This window comes from Pongo pygmaeus, chromosome 14 (genome assembly GCF_028885625.2).
Source record: "Pongo pygmaeus isolate AG05252 chromosome 14, NHGRI_mPonPyg2-v2.0_pri, whole genome shotgun sequence".
Classification (NCBI taxonomy): domain Eukaryota; kingdom Metazoa; phylum Chordata; class Mammalia; order Primates; family Hominidae; genus Pongo; species Pongo pygmaeus.
In genome coordinates this window covers 117752072-117773654 of record NC_072387.2, presented here as the reverse complement: position 1 = coordinate 117773654, position 21583 = coordinate 117752072, and the positions used below count along the sequence as shown (strand labels likewise).

Below are 21583 nucleotides of genomic sequence, written 5' to 3'. Positions count from 1 at the left end.
TAATGCTAAAAGAGTCTGCTAAACTTACTGAAAAGTGTTTATAAGCTGCATCCTCTTTTTCTAAAAAATAACTTTTTATTCTGCTTCCTCATTCAGCCGGGAGCCCCGTTGGTGTCTTCCTGTTCATACTGGACTGTTATACATGATGCCTTTTTCCCGCTCTTTCATGCCCCTCTCTTCTGTTTTAAGCATGCACATGCTATTGGGTGGGCTTGGCAGCTCTTGAACTGTGGGCATTCCTGAGGAACACCCTGTCAGCTTGTGGTGTTGGTTGAGTGACTTTAAACTCTGGTAGGAACTACACACACACACACACACACGTGCACATGCACACACACACACACATACATGCACCTATGTTCTGGCACCTACACAAAAATGGACTAACTCGGAAAGACCGCTTTTCAGGGATCTCAAATGAATGTTCCCTCTCTTTCTCTGCTTTTCCTCAATCTAAGATATTCTTCTCCAGGCTTCAGTAATGTGGCTCCCTTTAAAAGACCATCGGCTGGATAGTTTTACTCTTTAAGAAATAGTACTCATTATAAGGCTGGGAATGGTGGCTCGCGCCTGTAATCCCAGCACTTTGGGAGGCAGAGGTGGGCAGATCACGAGGTCAAGAGATTGAGGCCAGCCTGACCAACATGGTGAAACCCCATCTCTACTAAAAATACAGAAATTAGCTGGGCACAGTGGCGGGAGCCTGTAATCCCAGCTACTTGGGAGGCTGAGGCAGGAGAATCACTTGAACCCGGGAGGTGGAGGTTGCAGTGAGCCAAGATGTTGCCATTGCACTCCAGCCTGGGTGAAAGAGCAAGACTGCGTCACAAAAACAAACAAACAAGAAATAGTACTAGTTATAGTCAAAATATGGATACATTATTGGCCTTTGTGATAACTGCTTATTAAAAGGTTTATGAAGTTTCTCTTCTTTTCACAGATTTTGATAGGTGAAGAACTTTATATTAGTGATATGCGGAGTTGATTATGTTCTACAAGTACAGGAATTTATTTATTTTCCATATCTTCCCCACTTTTATTATGAAATAATATTTCCAGCGGTTATTGAACGAATGCTGTCTGTGAAGTGCTTTTTCTATCATGATGCACAAGGATTGAGGCCTAATTATGGATTGAGACAAGAGATCAGATTAAGGACAAAAGATTCTGATGACAGATTATGCATCCATTCTTTAAAAATGAATGAGCATCAACTTTTTTTCTGATGTCATATGACATTTGATATGAAAAATGTCATTTCACCAATCAAATAGCATTATTCATTTAGGTTAGGCTAGAGAAGAAAATTATATAGAGACACAAGATATTTTAGTTAAAATACCCTTTACTCAGGCATCCAAAGCAGACCAACATTCTCACTTTACAGCTGAGGGAATTTTGGAAGGTAGATTTTAGATCATCTATCACATAAAAAAAAAAAAGCCAAAGCTAGTTAGTAACTATAACCCATTCCAAATTTTGTTTACTTTATGTTGTTTTAAGAACTGATAACTGTGTTTTATTTTTATGAAGCTGGTTTATTATTAGTAGTATTGCCTTTCCTTTCTAAATATCCAAAATACTATTGGAATATAAACTAACAAGTAACTAAACAACAACAGAAGCATTGTAGCTACTAGATTTGTGGTTTGGGATCATGTCCTAGTATTCAGGAAATGTGGAAAGCATTTTAGTACTTTATCTTCTACTTTCACACATCTGACAGTGGCCACTGAAGTGGCAAACTGAAACTCGTAAGAGCAGTGGTGCAAAGCAAATATGATTTATGACTACACAGCGACAGAAGAGCCCAGTCCATACTCACTGAACACCACGTGCACCCACATGCTCATCAGGATTCTCATCAAAAACGAGCTGCACTTGCAGTTCTGGCTTCTTTACCTGGAATTTTGTGATTACCTGTATTCGTATAGACAGAATGGGGGAATCTTCTACCCATGCATAGTGGAGCTGAGAGAAAAATGATTTTCTGTCTGAATCAGTTATTCTAATTCCTCAATCTGGATTAGTACAGGCCAGAATTTCCTGTCTAGAATATCAGACTCATGACTTCTGTTCTTCCCTTGATTTTGTGTTCTCCAATCTGAGGACCATTTCCCCAGGCTTTGTACTGATGAAGAAAGAATTCCATTACAGCCTTAACAATCCAACCACGCATCATCCAAAATGCAGGTAGTTAAGAAAATTAAGAGAGAAAATAGCTTTAGGGAAATTCATCTATTCATACTTTTTTTTTCTCATTAATTTCCTCCTTCCACAAATACTTTTTGCAGGTGCAGTGTTAGGCACTAGAGTCGAAACAAATATATTTAGGGGCCACTTTGATATGGTTCCTATAGTAACAATCAGACAATTTAGTGGAAAGCAGATGGATGGAATTATGTGCTTACCACAGTTATTTTAATATGTGGTCAATATAATATGGAAATATTTATTTGTTTATTCAACAAACATTTATTGAAAGCCATCCATATACCATGAGCTGGTACACAGGATAAAAAAACAGGAACAGCCTTTGCCTTTAAGGAATGATGGGGACCAATAATAATAATAATAATAATAATAATAACAGCAATGGTAATATTGAACATTTTCTAGATGCCAGCACTACAAGAAACACTTTACATATATTAAATCATTGATTTCTCCCAACAGCCTTATGAAGTAAGCATTACTATTATCCCCATTGTGTAGATGAGAGCACTGAAAGCAAGCAGGTTAAATCACTCGCCCAGTATCACACAGCTAGTAAGCAGCATAACCAATACTCAAACTCAGGCTGTCAGGCTCCAAAATCTGTATATACTTGTCACACAAACATATATAAAATTGTGTCAAGAGAGGAGCATGAAAGCTCTCTGGAAGGTCACAGAGGGCCTGTTTGAAGAATTAACCTTTGAAGGATTTGTAGGGCATAAGTTGGAGAAGGGAGAGAGAGTAGAGGCCTTGGGGGATACTGACCAAAGCCAGTGAGAGCAGAGCACAGAGAACCTTGGCAGAGGTGAGCCTGGAGGGGTACGCAGAGGCAAATCCAGGCGTGAGTTCTTGGCCATGGTGAAGAGATGTGCCTTCAACCTAAGAACATTGGGAAATTGTGGAGTTGGCATGATTTTGCATGGAGAACAAATGTCAGCCAGGGGCAGAGGAGCTCCTGGCAGGTAAAATGGGGGATTATTGGACTCACCCAGGTGAGAGTGGATGGTAGTGTGAGCAAGGGTAAGGATGGTGAAGTCAACAGTTCAGTGACCACAATAAGATGGAGCTTTTAATTGAATTAGAATTCTCTGTTGAAGAAGAACTCAGCAGAGAAGTAGCAGCCACACTAGGCCTGAAAGGCAGGGGTTTGCCAGACAAACGAGGAAGGTAACTGACCATTCTAAATAGTGGAAGGAGGTAGATACTGATGAGGAAATTAGGGTAAATTGAACTGTTACAGTAAAACTAAGCAAATGCTCTTGACAACAGCATTTCCCATGGTCAGCCGTGTCCAAGCACATTTACAGAGATTCTCATTCTCAGCAGACCTCAGCAGTACCCGATTATTTGTTATGGCCACTGGCAAACACATTATTAAAACCCAACTGAAGGAAGAGCAGACTTTCTCAGAAAAATGAATTAATATTCACACCCCATAAATTTTCGATTTAACTATAGCAGCTTAACTGACCATTTCAGTCTTTGGGTTCATCTTTTAAGCTAAATTTTTCATTGTTCTTTTTAAATTTAACGATTTTCCTAAATCTTCATATCTTTCCAGAATGCTAATTCAACTTATCCCTTTAACTCTAGTGCCAAAATTTGGAAGATTTTCAATCACATTAGTGCTAGAATAAAAAGAAACATGTGAAGCAGGTTATAAAAAGAAGGATCTCAGCACTTTTACAGTATTCACGATTTATCAACTGCAATGCTGAGATTTTACATGGCTGACTACTTCTATGCTGTACACATTAAACTGCTTATATAATAAAGCAGTAGTTCTCATTTTGGGGTGTGTAATGGAATCCTCTGTAGGCTCATTAGGCCATAGATTCCTGTACCTCACTCTCCAGGATTTCTGATTCAGTAAGTCTTACATTTCCATTTCTAAAAAGTTCTCAGGTGCTGCTGCTGCTGATAGTGTAGAGGCCAGGCTTTGAGAAGCAGTAGTGGAAAAGGTGGTCTTCTCAAGCCTGGGAGACAGGGCCAGACTCTGTCTCAGAAAAAAAAAAATACTTTTGCATGACATCAGGTAACAGCTTGGGTTGGAGGGGTGGTGGAGCTCCACCACACAAGTGCATTTTCTTAAAAAGGAATGGAAGTCAAACTGGGCTTTGTTGTTTTTGCTGCAGAAGGTCAGTATGATGACCTTATTTCCTATCTACTCTGCCACTTTTATAACAAGAGGCTTTTTATTAAGTAAAAGGTGAGCTAGCTTTCTAAGGATGCATGCTTCTCAATGATACACATATACATTTTCTAAGAGAGAGACATAGTTGTGATTAATTTTATGTTCACGGGAGAGCATAGAAGGTATGACAAAACGAAATACATTTATATATCACCATTGTCCACACCTGTTGCAATTTTAAAGTTATTTTGGGGATTATATTGTGCCATGGCCAATTAATTCACTAGTCCTTCTAAAATATGTTTGAATGTAAATATTAATTATTATATAATACAGATAAGTTGTTTAAAGGTTTAAGGAAGAAAAACAATGACAGTATTTTACAAACACGTTCAGTGATTAGCTTAAAATCTTACTTTGTTGTTAACATAATTAATGCTATGACATCATTTGGATTACACTAGTCACCCTATTATGTACTCTTTCTGTCGCTGGATCTCATCCAGAGTACCACATTGCATTTAGTTGTCATATCTCCCCAGTCTCCTCTGGTCTGTGACAGTTTCTCAGTATTTCTTTACTTTTCATGACTTGACGGTTTGAAGAGTGCTCCCTAGCCATCCTGTAAAATGTCTCTGACTCTAGCTTTGTCTGTATTTTTCTCCGTATTAGACTAGGGTCATGGGTTTTTGGAAAGAATTCTGCAGAGAAGAAATGTCCTCCTCATGCATCATCTCAAAGTGTGCATAATCTCGACATGGTGTTACAGCCCTCACGCGTCATCTCAAAGGGTGCGTCATCTCAAAGGGTGCATAATCTCAACATGACATTACAGTAGCATGACTTTCAGATTTCTGCCTGAAAGACGTATAACTGCAGGAATCATTACTGATGCTAAGTCGCTGTACGTGCATAACTGTAAACATTTGAGCAGATTGGTATTTCAGTAGTTGAAAGGTATTGGGGTATATGTCCTCAGCAAATCAGGTAGACAGTTCTCTTTCTTGTAAACATCACTGTAGTAAAGCAAAATATGGTAAACTATGTCAACAAAACTTCAAATAAACAAGTAAAAAATAATACTTTAGCACTGAAATACTTTCAGTCCTTAAGGAAACATTTGTTTTCAGCTCTAGAGACCAATTTTTCCTGAAGGGCATAGGCAGTGATGGATGCACATGCGCATATTATGACTGGAATTCATGCTTGTGTTTCTAGTTGGATAAAATTCTAAGGGAGGGAGTATGCAGAATTAATTGCTATGCATTTTGTCCACATATATGAGAATGCAGGTAGCGCCGGATGATGTTTGCCAATACCTGGAATAAATACATGGCAGGGGCATTTTGCTGCCGGGTTTCTAATATGGATTATGGACTAGATCATGAAATAACATCATATTTTGCCAAATCAGTGTCTCCTGTGGTTATTAAGCCACAGACTAGAACTGGAAAATCGCTGTAAGCAGCAGGCATTGTGACAGAAATATCAATATAGTGAGGACTGGGAAACATGTATTTTTCATTAAAATGTGAAGCATTTAAGCAAAAAGGAAAGATTTATATAGCAGATAGGAGAAAATAGATTAACTCTCCCATTATTCATTTGGAAATTGTCATTTAGGCTTTTGGACTCCCTAAACACCATAAGCTTCTGCCTGGAAGGTTTTGAAAAAATAAGTTTGCATGTCAGTACCTTGACAAGGTAGATTAGGAGCTGTAGGTAGCAAGGCTGAGGCAATTTCAGTCTGCTTGTGTGATGTACAAAAAGAGTTTAGGATAAACCATCCTAAGAAAATGTCAGATCTGTGTATGCATTCAATTTTAAAAATATGAGTGCAATTCAGGCAATTGGAGATAGTCATGCTCATGAAAATATATGGTTAGCAATGAGTCCAGCTGACTATAAAATTTCTTTGGAAGAACAGGAAATTCTTGCATTCACAAAAAACCACAGAATGCATCATCCATAAAACATCTATTTATTGATCTCTTACCTTATGCAGAATACTATCTGTGGCACTGTAGACAAATGATACAGACAATAAGCAGTCAACCGCCAAGGAGCTTATGAATAAGAGCATAGGAGTAGAACTTCTTCCTGCAGAAAGAAGGGTGCTTGGGGTTCTACCTCCTGGGTCACAAGAAATGGGGCTGGGTAATGAAAAAGAAAAGCAGTGTCTGAAGCAAGAAGTCTGTAATCTGTGTCTTCAGGATTTGGCTTCCAGATTCCTTATGGATGAATCCATTGTTGGGGAAGAAACTGATAATATGCCAGACCCAATTTAGACAACTCTATGAGCAAATAACTGCACATCAGAAAGCCTAAAAAATAGATAGTGGCAAGTGCTACTAGAAGGTACAGATTATAAAATTTGAGAGAAGAAAGAGGAGAAAAAGAGGAAGAGAAAGAAGTGTGTGTGCTCTGTGTGTGTGTGAAAGAGAGAGAGAGTTTCTAGAGAGAGAGAGAGAATTTCCAGAGAGAGAGAGAATTTCCAGAGAGAGAGAGAGAATTTCCAGAGAGAGAGAGAGAGAGAGAGAATTTCCAGAGAGAGAGAGAGAGAGAGAGAATTTCCAGAGAGAGAGAGAGAGAGTGAGAGAATTTCCAGCTGGAGACAGCAGATTCGTTTTATGGGAATGTAGTGGCAGAGCACAATTAATATATTCTTTAAGTCATTTAAATCTAGACCTTGCTCAGTGGCCAATGAGAAGCGATTAATATTTGTGAGTAGTAAAGGAACATAAATGGAATTGTACTTGTGGAAGATTCATTTGGCCAAAGTTTATAAAATAGCTTTCAGGTGTGTAGAGCATGGGTAGTCCCACCTAAGAAGTATAAGCAAAAGATGATGATGCCCTAAGTTTGGAAGAAAGATGACACAGTTGCCAGAAATGTTGCTGAGGCAGAATCTGACGAATTAGAACTAGTCGTGTAATCATTAATTTGCTTAAAGGTGTTTATTGAGTGCCTGTTGTTTATGTGGCAGCCATTGTGTTAACATTGGGAATCCAGGGTAAATATTATACCCTGCTTCATATTACTTATGCTCTAATGAAAAAGAGAGGCTTATTCAATGAAGTGATTACAAATCATTTATTTATTCATTTGGTAGATATTTATTCAGAGCCTACTATCTTCAAGACATCAGGTTAATCTGAGGAATTAGAGCTATAAACTATTTACTCATGGTCAACATTACAAAAGTTACAGGTTGTCATGAGAGTATTCATCTGTAAGATCTTGTGCACTTTGTGGGAAACAGAAAGAAAATAATCCAGCATGACTTTCAGTACTCAGGCTCTCATATTTTATAAGCCCTCAGCATTCTCACACCGCGAGAACATAGTTGGATCGTTTCACCCTCACACTGGAAGTTTCATATTTGCTCAACTGGATTTCTAAGACCAATTCTGATTTCATGTGTAAGACACAGGCAACTCCAACTCTACAATCTGCCACTCAACACCAAGTAGTCCATGCTCCCTGGTTAGGAGGTCTTTGGGACTGGGACTCAACCTCCACAAACCCCCTTCCAATAGGAGCAGCTATGTGCAGACCCTACTTCCTCCAATGTCTCCAATCCTGGCCAGGTGCTGTCCCCAGAAACTCCTGTAAACATGTGGCCTTGAGCAAAAGTTTTTTGGCACTCAGAGAGAACTTTGCTCTCTTTTCCCACTTTGATGTTCCCCAATCCCTTAAAAAGGAAGAGCAGCAGGTGGGCAGAGTTATTCTGGATCACAGCCCCTCCATGTGTCTAACTGAACGGGAGCAAGCTTACCTCTCCTCAAGATGTTCCCCTAAGATTAATGCACTTGACCTGGTCAGAAAATGCTTGTTGATGTCCCTCCGATGCCATCATATACCAGAGCAGACAGCATAGAAGAAAATCAGCATTGGTTACTATATGACCTGAAGGGAGAATTCAAGGATAGGGATATATCTTTTATTTCATGTCTGTTTCTACCAACAAATATCCCCTTGAAAGCAAAGAGCTTGCCTTATTCCTTTGCATATTCATAAATCTTAACAGGCACCTGACAATAAATCTTTTTCAGATGGATGGATGGATGGATATAAAAACAAAAGCCTGTGCTACTATGATGCAAATAAAGCAAATGGAAGCCAGATTGCAAGGGATGGTGTGCTGAGGAGGTTTAGGACTCACAAAGAGAGGGCCCTTTGGAGGAGCTTGCAGTGATGTGGGGAAGTGCAGTGTACCATGGAAGCACCCTGGAGTGAAAAGGGTGAAATAAACCATTTAGAATTGAGCATATTTGAGCAGGAGTCCTTTAGCAGATAGATTTGGTGTCCTTTATATTTGGTGATAAATTGAAAACAAATTTTAAAAAGAGGTGAAAAGGCACAGATGGATGGTTTATCCTAAAAAGGAAAACAAGGATTTCTTTAAGAGGAGGGAATTGGGAGAGAAAACAGAAGATATTTACAGGGATTAAAATCTCGGCACTCCCTAGACTGAATGATTTAAAGATAAGAACATTCTGAAGATATCACAGTATGTTTCTTTATATAGCTCTGGCTGTGTGTCCTCACTTGCTTACACTTCTTACATCACATATCTCTGCTTAAGTCTACCAAAAGTTACAGAATCATCATTCTAAGTAGCACAAGGACACCACACCTATATGCATTGTTGTTTTCATACTCAAAATGTGTGATTTTGTGCAAACCACAATTTCAAATATACTGCATTTCACATTTTTATTAATGTGAATGCTTTTTGTCTTTAGCAGTGACATATATTTTAGATAACCTTGTAATGAGGATCACATTATTTACTTATTTGTGTCCTCACCTACTTCTATTGTCATCACATATTTGCCTCTTCATTTATTGATATGGGTATTTATAGTTCATGTAAATCACTCTTGCTCTTTCCCTCACACTCACTTTTGCTCAGTCTCTTTCTCCCAAGTATGGTTAAGTTTTGAAGAGATTAAAAATACAAAAAACCCTACATTTATATTAAATTCTCCAAAATCCATATGTATAAAAAGGAAAAGGTGAAATGATAAAATGAAGTTGGAAGTGCTACTCGTGAATGTATTTGCTTGATTGGCAGACCCACGTTTTGTTTTAAATATCCCTGTGTACTCCTGGACTGGGAAGAGAGAGGGAGGTCTACGAATCAGGTGGACACACTCCGCATGAAAAGAAAATTCAACATAACTCTGTTGTACATTGAATTTAAGGTTTTTTTTTAATGCAATACTCAATAGTTCAGCAAACTTTGTCATATGCTTGTCAATAATCTATGCTTTGTTGTCAATAAAAACTTTTGTATACCATCTTTACTGTTATATAATTCACCTATTGATATGGTTTGGCTCTGTGTCCTCACCCAATTCTTATCTTGAATTATACTTCCATAATTCCCATGTGTTGTGTGAGAGACCCAGTGGGAGATAATTGAATCGTGGGGCTGGTTTCTTCCTTACTGTTCTTGTGGTAGTGAATAAGTCTCACGAGATCTTATGGTTTTATAAGGAGTTTCTGCTTTTGCTTTTTCCTCATTCTCTCTCATTCCTCATACTCCATGTAAGAAGTGGCTTTTGCCTTCCACCATGACTGTGAGGCCTCCCCTGTGAGTCCATTAAACCTATTTTTCTTTGCAGCCTCGTATATGTCTTTATCAGCAGCGTGAAAATGGACTAATGCATCTATCATTCAATTCACTGTTTTAAAAAGTAAGTTCTAAGTTTCCATGGAGAATGGAGAATGTCTCCTGCACTTGAGAAGAATTTTCATTCTGCTGTGTTGGGTGAAGTGTTCTGTAGATCTCTGCTAAGTTTAGTTAGTTTACAGGTTTGTTCAAGTCTCCTGTTTCCCTGTTAATGTTTTGTTCAGTTCTATTCACAGAGTTAGTCAACCATCACCATAAACACTTTTGCAACATTTTTCTCTGTTCATAAGAAAGCCTGATACCTATTAGCAGCCAGCCACTCCCCATTTCCTTTTAATACCCCCAATCCTAGGCACCTACTAATCTACTTTCTGTTTCTAGAGTCTTGCCTATCTTGAACAATTTACATAAATTGGATGATACAGTATGTGTGGTCCTTTGTGACTGACTCCTTTCACTTGGCATAATGTTTTCAAGGTCCATCAATGTTATAGTATATATCAGTGTTACAGTCATTTTTATTGCCAGATAATATTGCATGGTATGACTATGCCACATATTTTTTATCCATTCACCAGTTGATGGACACTGGGGTTGTTCACCTTTTTGGGCTACTATGGATAATGCTTCTGTGAATATCCAAGAATAGGTTTTTGTGTGAATATATGTTTTAATTTCTCTTAGGTGTTTAACTAGGAGTGGAATTGCTGAGTCAAATGGAAACTGTTTGACTATTTCAGGAACTGCAGAACTGTATTGTACACTTCTACTAGCAATGTGCAAGGGTCCCCATCTCTTCACATTCTCCTTGATACTTGTTATTGTCTGTCTTTTTGGTTATAGGCATCCTAATTGGTGTGAAGTGGTATCTTATTTAGGTTTCGATTTTTATCTCAGTGATTGCTGGTGATGTTGAATTGCTCTTCATGAGTTTATTGGCCATTTGTATATCTTCTTTGAAAAAAGTTTCTATTCAGATCATTTGATTAATTTTTGTTGGGTTATTTACCTTGTATTACTGAGTTGTAAGAGTTCTTTTTGGATCCTAGATAAAAATTTTAAAAAAGTCAGTTACATGATTTGCAAATGTTTTCTTCCATTCTTTGGGTTGTCTTTTAGATTTATTGATAGTGCCCTTTGAAGTACAAAAGTTTTTAATTTTGATGAAATCAAATGTATCTTTTTTAAATTTTATAACTTGGACTTTTGGAGTCATAACTGAGAAACCATTGCTTCATCCAAGATTGCAAAAATTTACATCTATGTTTTCTTCTAAGAGCTTTAAATTGTTAGCTTTTATTTTTCAGGTCTGTGATCCATTTGGAGTTAATTTTTGTGTATGATCAGAGAACATACATGTATGACTTCAAACATTTTATATTTATTGGATTCTGTTTTATGCCAGAAGACGTGATGTATCCTGGAGAATTTCCATGTGCACTTGAGAAGAATTTTCATTCTGCTTTGTTGGGTGAAGTGTTCAGTAGATGTCTGCTAAGTCTAGTTGGTCTATAGGTTTGTTCAGGTCCCCCATTTCCCTGTTCATCTTCTGCTTAGTTCTATCAATTATTAAAAATAGAGTATTTCCATGTCTAATTATTGTTTTTGAATTACCTTTTCCGTTTTTCAATTCTTTCCATTTTTGATTCATGTATTTTAATGCTCTGTTAGGCGAGTATGTTTTCCACCTGTTATAGCCTCCTGATCAGATGACCCTTTTATCACTATAAAATAAAATATCCCTCTTTATCTCTGGTAACTTATTCTGTTGTTGTTTTCATGTCTATTTTTTCTGAAATCAGTATAGCAACTCCAGCTTTCTGGTAGTTGCTGTTTGCATAATACACCTTTCTCCAGCCTTTTACTTTTAAACTATTTGTATTTTTCCATCTGAAGTGTCTCCTGCAGATACTGCATTAAAAGTTTGGAAAATCTAAAATGCGTATTAGTACTCCTTCTCTTCCAGGACCTGGATGGCCAGTAAAAGGAAGGGCCTACAGCCTCCATGTGCGACTGGTTTTGCTGGTGGTGTAGACAGATTGAGGATGATGGATAGGGGTATGGTCCAAAAATACCTCTCCTCACCTTTGACTGAGAGTTGGCAATATCATGGCAAGGTGAATTCTATCAGAAAGTCCTGTCTTCTAGTGGCTTTTAATATAAACATCAGAAAATCCATCCCTGTTCCTTAGGTACAACTCTTGTCCAGCCACAAGATATTCCCCTGAAATAGGAATCAGTGGTCTGCTGTGTGAGTTTCCCTTATATGTTTCTTTTCCACAGTTTGCAGAATATAAGATCATACTCCTCTAGTTTCCTTCTTTGTACTCCCCCTATTATCTTCTCATGCCATAAGCTCAAAAACCTATGTATTTTGGATACCTACATTGATTATATCTTTATATCTGAAATCCAACTAGGATAGTTAGACAATGATAGCAACAACAACAACAATAAGAACAGCAATTAATTAAATTAATTAATTAATTAAACTCATGCTCTTGAATCTCAGCAACACATCTCCAATGTCCATTCAGTGTCTATCTTATTCACATATATGGAAGGTCTGATGGATTTATATTGATTTAATACTTTCTTCTTCTTGTTTGAACCCACAAGCCCCATCCCGATGTCAGAATAGAAATTTTTATTTTTTCTGCTGGTCTTCTTTATGCACTTTGCTAGAATTTTCAACAGAAAGTTTCTATTATTAACAGCCAGTTGAATTCAGTAAGTATCTACCCTGCATGAAATATATAACACCTAGTACATATGTAATATAATAATAATTTGTAATAAATAGTACCTGTTATATAGCCAACCTTATGAGAAAATGGGAAAACACACAAATAAACAAAACAAGTTTGAGCTTTCCAAAACTTATTTTTGAGCTTTACAACATGAAATTAATGTTACAGGAGGAATTAAATACTTTGACTTTCCTCAGGCTGGTTCATATGTTCCATGTGTTGTTTCTTTATGTTTTAAGCTTGTGTTTATAAACCAGTCACCTTCAAGACCTATAATGCTATTGTGGAATATAATAGTCATTTTCTATCAACTTAATTATAGCTTTGGTTTCATTGTTCACTGTGATAATTTGCTATGGGGAAATGACACATATAAATAAGCATATTTATTCAAAGCTCAGTAACTCACTATTTATGAAAATTTTACCAAGCCTATTTCATAGTGTATATCTAATAAGAAACTTGCTAATCTTCTTGCAATAAGGGCAAAAGAGAATAAGCTTTACAAAACAGATCATAATAACCTGTTGTCCAGGCGTGGTGCTCACACCTGTAATCCCAGCACTTTGGGAGGCTGAGGCAGGTGGATCTCTCGAATCCAAGAGCTCAAGACTGGCCTGGACAACATGGCAAAACCCTCTCTCTACAAAAAATACAAAAATTAGCCAGGCGTGGTGACGCATGCCTGTAGGAAGGCAAAAGTTGCAGTGAACCAAGATGACACCACTGCACGCCAACCTAGGTGACAGAGCAAGACCCTGTCTCAAACAAACGAACCAACCAACAAACAAAAAAAACGAAAAACAACAACAAAAACCCTCTCATAATAACATGGATAGAAATTGTAGCGTTATTTAGAAATTTTCAGGAAGTAATACTGTTTGAAAACAGACTCCATGGCTTGATAAAAATACAAATAAATACTAACTACTTACAATCATAAGAAGTTTTACATGCTAAATATGAAATTAATTGTATAAAGTTCTGTATATATCTATGGGTTAAAATATACATCAATACAGAGAAGTTTGAAGATTAATATTATGATACAAACTTTGTATCTATTTTTAGAAATATTTTTTCATTGACATGGCTAAAAATCACATTGCTAAGTAGACCTAAGATGAAATATGTCAGTGTTGTATATTCTTTGCACATAAATCAAAAGAACCCATTTCAAGTGGTCTTTTTCACTAGTCTAAGATCAAACTGTTTTAGAATATTATAGTGGTATTATTTTGATTAGTTAACAAATACTATTATAATAAAAACATTTAATTCATTTGAGGCCAGTAGTATTTATAATGGCAACATTTACTTGGTAGTTATAGTTCCTTAATGAAAATGAAACTAATATTTGGATATGACAGCATTTATGCTACCTGTAGACTTTTCATTCATTTAACATACATCTAGTTGAAATGAATGAAGCTTTAGTTTTTCATGGAACTTTACTAAGATTTGATCAGTTTTAAAATGCTGCTATTAATAATTCTGTTTAAGTATTAAACACTGAATACTAACCACCATTAAAATATTTTCTGTTTCTTAGATTCCATTAGTTCTTAGGTCTTATGAAAATACCAAATGAGGAAACATTTTAACTGTTATGATAAATTTCCCTGCACATCAATAAAGACAATGAAAGGTGTTGCTATGGCTTGAATGTGTCCCCTAAAGTTAATGTGCTGGAAACTTAATTCCCATTGTATTAGGAGATGAGGCCTTCAGGAACTTATTAGGCCATGAGGGCTCGGCCCTTATAAAGGGATTAATGTCATTATCATAGGAGTAGGTTAGTTATCGCCTTTCCACCATGAGATGAGGCCCTCCCCAGATGTCTGGGCCATGTTCTTGGACTTAACAGCTTTCAGAACCATGAGCCAAATAAACTTCTCTTTATAAATTACCCAGGCTGTAGCATTCTGCTATAGCAGCAGAAAATGAACTAAAACAGGTATAAATATACAAAAACACAAAAGCATTTAAAGTATCTGTTTGCCAAAGTCAAACACATACTTTAGGGGGCCATAAAGATTAATAATATGCATGTCCTGTCCTCTGTGAGCTCATAATTTAATAAAGAGGATACATATGCCACATACACATAAAATGTCAATCAACGTAAGATATAGAAATGTAACATAGAGATTAAAAGGCACATTAGAGATTAAAAGGCACATAATCAGAGTCAAAGAAACAGTTATTTATTTCAGGAATCAGGGACATTTATAGACAGTGGCATTTAATTTGAGGTTTGATGGTTTGGTAGAATTTCTTAAGTGGACAAAAGAGAAATAACATCTCCCCTGAGGAAACAGCACAAGTGAAAACAAGTATGAAATTGTACACTATGTTTCAGTAGCAATTAATTATCCAGTGTGCCCGCAGCTTAGATAGTGTTCTGTAGGGAGATGGATGCTGCTTAAAGAATAATGCAAAGCTTAAAAGGGACTCTTAACAGAAGCTCTTGAGTTTCATAAGGAGGATTTCGGACTCTATAGATAAATATTTCCGAGTAAAGGTGTAGTGTGTCATGGTACATCACAGGATATAATTGTGCATTATTTATATATTAGATACATAATATACATAATTTATGAATAATATATACATAATTTATGAATAATGTATGTTTGCACATATAAGTGGAGAATTGTACAGAAGTTAATCTGGTTCTAGAGAAGAGGATAGAATAGAGAGGCAGGAGATTAATGGGAAGATTGACCAATATGCGAAAGCAACATCTCTATGGAGAGACTTTGAAGATCTAGTTCACAGAATGATTTTTTTTGCATGCAAAAAAGAAGAACAGGATGGGACAGTCTTTGAACTGCATATTGACAGGAGTTTGTGACTGATGGAATGAAGTAAATGTGAGAGAGAAAGCAATCTTAGAGAAGCATGATGGCTTAGCTTGGGTTATAAAAATAATGATCTGCCAATAACCAAGACAAGAATGGAAGAAGATTTTTTGAAAAATAATGTTTGCTTTATATCTACCCAGTTTAAGATGTTTTCAGGACATTTGTGTATAAATATAAAAGAAGCTATTGGAAACATGGATATCAAATTAATTAAGGAGATCAACAGAAATGTGTAGACTTAGGGCTTATCTGTATAGAGGTGATGACAGGTAGTTATGGGAAAGAACCTAGAGAGCAAGAAGAAAAGAGGAATGGTGCCCGAATCTGGGAGAGATAGACTTCAGGATGGCCAGTCATTGAATGAGGGATGAAGAGACTCTGAGATGAACTGTTAGTGACAGAGAAGGAAAAGTGCTAAGGAATCCTTATAAAAGGGCAGGAAAAAGGCAATTCCATGACTGTTTAAAAGTGTCAAATTTGAGGAGATATTGAGTTGTATGTAGAGTACGGGTTTTCCACTGAGAAGAGGTTGTTGGCCTTGGAGAAAATAATTGCTACAGAGATGGAGAAATGAAAAAGAAACCAATCTGATCATATTTAGGAAAGAGGATTGGTAAGGAAGACGAAGTAGAAAATGTAAATTTCTTTCTAGGAAAAATTTGAGAGAAGAAAGCTAGATGAAATAGTAGTATGATGCGGTCCTAGTATATGCATAAATCAAGGGGGAAAAGTGGTAAAATAAGAGAGAAGAAGAAAGGAGAGAGAGAAAATGGAAATGAAAGACATGATAAGATTAAAACTATGATGGAGTGATTTGCCTTAAAAGGGGTAGAACTATTTCTTCCTTGAGACAGAATGAAGTTGATAAATGAGGACAAAAGAAAAAGGTGAGGTGTGATTGAGAAATCTGGAGGACGTTTCCATGAGTATGGATTCTGTTTTCTTAGACACATGTATGGGTGGACTATAGTGAACGTTCTATCTGGGAAAGACATAATGAGGATATAAAGTAGGCGTGATATTAAGATCTCATACAAGACAGTTAATTATAGCAAAAATAAGTATTCCAAAAATTGAGGGCACGTTTCATGATTCTCCAAGGTGATAAAGGCCATCAGCCAAAAACTACCAAGGGCAATGTTTGCATTTTAAATTTGCTGTGCAGAAAAGGAAGCACACCGTATGTGAACAGTGGGTGCGTCAGTTAGGGGGAGGAGAAAAGGGCTTTTCTAGAGTTTGAAATTTTGCTGAATTATGGTACCTATAGTGTAAGTGAAGTGGCAAATGCCTTCACATTGGATATTGTCATGAGACAGAGTCTTTTCAGTAACTGCTTGTCTCAGTAATTGTTCAAGAGTTGGGAGGCACTAAGAGGGGTAGGAACATCATTGGAAAGAAAGCAACGATTGCACAAGAGGAGGGATGATGTGGCTTGAGAAGACAGTGGTTAAAGCAGCCTTGTCCACGTCTAGGTAAAAACATATTTAGGTCATGGCCTGATTAACCGCATTATGAGGAGTGAACATAGGATTGGGGTTCTGTTTCTTTGCAGACTAGATAATGAAGAGAAATGTGAAATGCTGAATCCCAAAACTCCGTATCTGAAGCTCTGCACCTTATTTTAAAATTGAATCTGCTTCCCTGAGTCAAAGTGACTCAGGTGGCTCAGATTTCTAGAGTGAGTTGTTTCTTCTTTAGTCATGGGTTTTCACTGAAAATTTTGTATAGTTTATGATTTCAGAAAACAAGTTTTGTTAGCCCTATTCTTGAAGTTCATATAAGCAGGTTTGCATATTAGTAACTTATTTCCAGGAGTGACAGTGGGTCCTATATAGGACCATCTAGTGCAAAGGCATTTCGATTTGGATGTGTATTGCAAGGTTTCTTGCTCTCCCTCCCAGTTGTGTGTAATATTATGATCGGAGGCAGGGAGATACATTTTGTGAGATATCGGGAAGTAAACTTCCAAATTGCCTTTTCTTTTACTGCATAGCTTTCCACTTTGTTCTCCTAATCTATCTAAGCAGTCTTTTTTTTTTTTAAATCTGTATAGTGGAAATTTGATCACAACTAAAAGTTGTGCAGATAGGAAAATACAGATAAGAAAGATCACTCCCTCTTTCAGCTACACTTTCTTTTCTCAAGTCATCTGTGTTTCTGTAAAAGCCTCTGTTCATAGTTGATGTTCATAGCAAGAAGAGCTACTGAAGTTAAGATTACCCTGTTGTGAGGGAAGTCAGGAGAAGGAAAGACAGATTTTAATAAGCCAAAAGTAGGACAAATCTTGGAAAAAATGTGCAAAAAAGTAAGTGAAATTTATATTCTCTAGGGGAAAAAGATAGCTATCCCTTTCATATGGAAGAATCTTTTAAAAGTTGTCAGAATTACAATGGAGTCACTTGTGTTTCAAGCCTGACAAATGGAGCTGAGAAAGGTTATGAAGAGAGGATTCTCACTCATGTATGCCTGATAACAAGGCTGCCACAAAAAACTCTGCAAAACCTATAACCCACAAAGGCTACTGCAACCTTACAAAAACATATATATTTCTGTGAGTGCATCAGCCCGGCAACTGCCTGTCCAACCTTGGACTGAAGCCACCCTTGTTATCGATTCTTCTAGCCAAGTATAATTGTCTCACAACAACTTATGTAACCCTCCTCAATTTTCTCTTAAAGATTCTTGCCTCTCTTTACCTCCTGGAACACACTCACATATATTCCCATTGCAATGCCTATTTCCAAATAAATATAATTTTCTTTTATAGTCTTCGTCTTTGTTACTTAGGCTTGGCAATCTAAATAAATATCATAAAGATTTTGTTGTAAACATTGTTTGGTACAGTCATTTATATGGTAGTCCGTGTGAGCTGTTCCCCGTGGGGTATATATCTAGACTGCAAAAACATTTGCGTTCTACAATACCCCTGCAAATTAACAATCATTATGGTCCCCTTTGATAAATAAACTAAATGAAGCCTGAAGAGAAAAAAGTAATTTTCCTAAATCAGACAGCCTGTTAATGAGAGAGACCTAGAACTCACCAGATAACATTTGCTTCTGGCATAAATTATTATTTGTAGAAGGAACCACATTGAAATATTTTGAGTTCATTTATCATTGGTACATTTTCCATTTTATCACAATAGTTAGGTAATGCAGTGTGGAAAGAATAGTATAAAATCTACAAGTGCTTCTTGGCTGGCAGCCATCTACTGGCTCAATGACTTTTCCTGTTGGTGAAAACTAATGCTCATCAGTATTGAAAATTTTCATATATTAGTGTGTCATTTTAGACATTTGCAAGTAGTTCCCCTATTTGAAGTGTTTTTACTGCTTTGATTTTATCAGTTCTTGCAGAATCATCCAGGTGTAGTAATATTATACAAAAATGCATCACAGTATATTTTTATGCATGGTAATAGTTTATATTTAGTTGTGCATATTATATCTTAGATATTGAAAATAATATTTTGCAACAATACAAACTGCTTTATGAAGCTGAATAAACACATTTTCATATCAATATAATCATATTTACATACTGAATATTTTATAGTTGAATTTAAAAAGGGTAAATCATGAAGGAATTAATAATGAAAGAATGTGAATATACTATTATGTTCTTTTAGAAGTCCATGTCAGTATTTGGTATTTTAATAAGTGTCTACTGGGGTGATATTTAGAGTTTCAGACACATCAGAATTCACCAAAATAGAAAATAAGATGAACCAGCCAAAAATTGTTTTAACTTTGAAGAAGAATTATAGAATGTCTACCAGCAAATGTAATTCAATTTATAAGAATGATTTAGAAAGAAAAGAAATGAAGCATGATGCCCATGAATCAGGGGTTTTAAAGTATATGTTATTGATTTATTGAATTGAAACTCTTGGGGTTTAAACAAAAGAGCTATTAAAAAGTCTGTTTTCCATTTCTTGTAGTTGGTTGGAGAAACATTTGGTAAATAAAATGCAGAGATTTCAGTTTCATTGGAAATTATTATAATCCTAGGTCAAGGATTACGGAGTGACTTTTTTAAGAATTATTCTGAAAGTACATTTCAACTTTTCTCATCAACTTAGTGTATTGAATCAACCTTATATGTATAGACATTTTTTGCTTTTCTGACCGGATGTCACATTATGACACCATATTTAAAGATAAATTAACAGTCCCTTGGTGTTCAAAGCTCATCATATTTTCTTATCATTTCTAAGTTATGTGAGATATTAAGAAACGGACAAAATACGTAATCGGCTTTTTTAAAAAAATGGGTATGTCTGAATGTTCATTTTTTTCCTGTGGTTCTTTTCTGATGTAATTTCTTTAATTTGATCTAGAATGTTTTAACATTTCCGTCTTTTAATGTTTTCATAAATACTGCAAGTATTTCATCTTCCTCACAATTGAAAAGGTCAATATTTAAGCCACATCAGCAGTGACTACATTAAATTACCTGAAGGCACAGAGTATTTTAAAACTGTAGGCAACAGAACCCAGGAGCCAGCAGAGTCTTTGGTATTGGAATGTAGGTCAGCCCTCTAAAACGCATGTGCCTTCCCAACCATTGCTTTTTCTCTCTAGGTCACTTTGAGGTTTATATGCTTTGTTCAAATGCTTGCAATCTGAAACTGTTACAAAAGGGATGAGGTTTCTGAATCTTTCTTCGTTTCTTTCTATATAATTCTACAAAATCTTATTTAGAACTATGAATAACAGTAAGAAAATATTTAAGGCGACAATGTTTTCACTTTGTTTTAACCTACAGATGTTGGGATTGACCTTTTAATTTGGTGCATGATGTTTTTTCGGTGATTTTATGATTAGCAGCCCACAGGCTTTAGGGATCTGGGCGGAAGAAGCCACAGGTGAAGGCCAGCACCAATACTAGTGAGAATTGTTACCAGTTCATTAAGAAGACACTTGCAAAATGTATATTCAAGACTTCCAAGATTGTAGAAAATACTTTATTTCTGTGTACATTTGCTCCTGAGATCACTAATTGAAGGTAACTGCACATAGGATTAAATAAAGCATCCCATTTCTCAATTTAATATTTATTTACTCATGTAAGTTAGACATTTTGAAACCATGCTTTTTTTCTGATGGAATAAAGCAAGGGTCCTAAGAAGGCAGATAAACTCTGCAGTGTATTATATTCCCTCCATTTCTATCCCTCTGTAAGAACAAAAGAGCTCCTGGGAGAGTGGGGAATGCATGTGTTTATTTTACAATTATTAAGGAGTAAAATTATCTTGGACATCCTAAAATATCATCTATGCTTCTTCCGTAGGCATAGAAGTGACACAATGCATAGACAAACATGTTTGAAATAACAAGTACTGATAGCATTGATAGGTTTTTGGCTCACTTGAGGGGCAATTATTGATGATATATATGCAAATTTAAGGAGACTGCATATCATCTGTAAGAGTAAGCGCTGAGAAATCTTTAAAAAATAGTGAAGTGACCTATGAAATTTACTTACAGTATAATGTACTTAATGTCATTTTTAATGTTACATAATTAGACTCATAAAACATAAACCTAGGATAATTACACTTCTGTAAACATATTTCAATTACTGTTTTTAGTTGCTTGACTTGAGAGTAATTATTTTATGTCAGGTGTCTAGGTCACCCTCCAAGTCAGTGATATATATTCAATGACCTAAATTGTGCTATATTTATGGTATGTAAATTATGATGCATGTTATTGTCTTCAATTACTTAAGTCCCAGTAAATGTAATTTGAAGCAGAATAATTATGATTAAATATATAAGGCACAATTTATCCGCTTACATTAACAAAGAAGTATTTTGTTTTCTATTTCTTGTTCAAAGCAAAAATTCCTGTATATATATATATATATATATATATACACACACTTTTATAGACAAATGAACAAATTTGAGTTACTCTGGTATTGTTCATTACACCACAATCTTTTAGTGCATATTGAATTCTAAAGA

The 21583-nt window shown here is 36.1% G+C and overlaps 1 protein-coding gene and 1 long non-coding RNA gene across 4 annotated transcripts in view; both read left to right on the top strand.

Annotated features, from left to right (window-relative positions):
* Nucleotides 1-21583, top strand: part of NALF1 (NALCN channel auxiliary factor 1) — a 703465-nt gene that overhangs the window by 43123 nt on the left and 638759 nt on the right. The window lies entirely within an intron of this gene.
* LOC129011476 (uncharacterized) overlaps nucleotides 1-21583 on the top strand; it is a 47358-nt gene that overhangs the window by 8811 nt on the left and 16964 nt on the right. Inside the window, exon 1 of one of the 2 annotated variants that reach the window (XR_010123619.1) lies at nucleotides 20392-20619. The exons of the other annotated variant lie outside the window; for it this stretch is intronic. This is a non-coding gene — a long non-coding RNA (uncharacterized LOC129011476). Of the gene's footprint in view, nucleotides 1-20391; nucleotides 20620-21583 lie in introns of those variants that run through there. 2 annotated transcript variants of the gene reach the window in all.